The sequence below is a fragment of the Aedes aegypti genome, chromosome 2 (assembly GCF_002204515.2).
Source record: "Aedes aegypti strain LVP_AGWG chromosome 2, AaegL5.0 Primary Assembly, whole genome shotgun sequence".
In the NCBI taxonomy this organism is placed as follows: Eukaryota; Metazoa; Arthropoda; class Insecta; order Diptera; family Culicidae; genus Aedes; species Aedes aegypti.
In genome coordinates, this window is record NC_035108.1 from 436,895,282 (window position 1) to 436,896,701 (window position 1,420).

Genomic DNA, 1,420 nt, shown 5'->3' on the forward strand with positions numbered 1-1,420 from the left:
GAAATGGATTTATTAAGCCAGGACATTCTGCACCATCCTCCTCCAACCTCAGTAATGACAGACATCGTCTTGGTGTAAGCGCCATTCAGCCCCAGATGGTGGATGAACAACACCTACACTGCCGCTGTACGCATAAGTGTCCTATGTAACTTTTCCTCAAGTATGACGTATTTCAAACCAGCTCGACCAGCGATTGGTAGTACCCTCTCAGAACGTCATGATACTTGGAGCATGTGAAAACTTCATAGATCAGCCAAAGAAGTTATTTAAAACCAAAATCATTTTCAAAAGGGTTTACAAACGCATTTTTCGGTTGCATATTTTGAAACATTGGACAATTATGCGTAGATAAGAACAGACTCTACTATGCGGCATTACTGACTGGAACTCTAGCTGTCGAGCACGCATACGCTTCGCTGGGTACCTAATTCAAATTTGTCCCACATTTTTCCGACGAAGACACAAAGACCTCGGCGGCTGTTTTTACTGCCCAAGTGCCCACCCATCGCATTTGAGAATGGAGGTGTAAGTGGAGTACGTAAGTGGAAAGGTGATGGAAAACACGCCAACTTAACTGGGGGGAGGGCGATGACGAAGAAACAAAGTTTTCTCAATGACGATGGTGATCTTGTTGGATGCTTACACAGAAGCGCTTTTTGGGATGAAAATACGCACGAAAGCAGGTGGGAGATGCTATTCGGCAGTTCGATGTCCTGGGTAAGGAAAAAATGGAATTGCAACACGCAAGTTTGGAAAACGTTGATGGAATATTTAGAAGGGCGAATCCAGATCTTATCGTCTTCTTGTCTTCTTGTCTTCTTGTCTTCTTGTCTTCTTGTCTTCTTGTCTTCTTGTCTTCTTGTCTTCTTGTCTTCTTGTCTTCTTGTCTTCTTGTCTTCTTGTCTTCTTGTCTTCTTGTCTTCTTGTCTTCTTTTCTTGTCTTCTTGTCTTCTTGTCTTCTTGTCTTCTTTGTCTTCTTGTTTTGTTTTCTTGTCTTCTTGGCTTCTTAACTTCTTGTCTATTTACATTTCTTAAAAAAATTGCAACTGCAATTCTTCTCTTTCATTTCATTTCTCACATATTGCAAGGATTCAAAAAGTTTCCCATACCGGGAATCGAACCCGGGCCTTCCGGGTGAGAGCCGGATATCCTAACCACTAGACAATATGGGACATGTGTTCGGGCACCAGATTTTAAATTTAACTTTGCCTGTCATCCGGATCAACACTACTCCCGACTGCAAAATATGTTTACATTTAATCAGAACCTCACTCGTGCGTATCAAGAACCAACACCAGCGTGCCAAAATTAAATAACATCACTTCACTGCCTCATCAACCATCACCCTGCTGGCGTTGTGTTGTTGTCGTTTGCCATCTTCGCAGGGGCATAAATTTGTTGGATGTTCTCTTTTCACTAC

The 1,420-nt window shown here is 42.3% G+C and overlaps 1 non-coding gene across 1 annotated transcript; it reads right to left on the reverse strand.

Moving 5' to 3' along the window:
* Nucleotides 1-1,100: 1,100 nt before the first annotated feature.
* On the reverse strand, nt 1,101-1,172 carry Trnae-cuc. Its single transcript has one exon. It is a non-coding gene; the product is annotated as a tRNA-Glu (tRNA).
* Nucleotides 1,173-1,420: the final 248 nt, after the last annotated feature.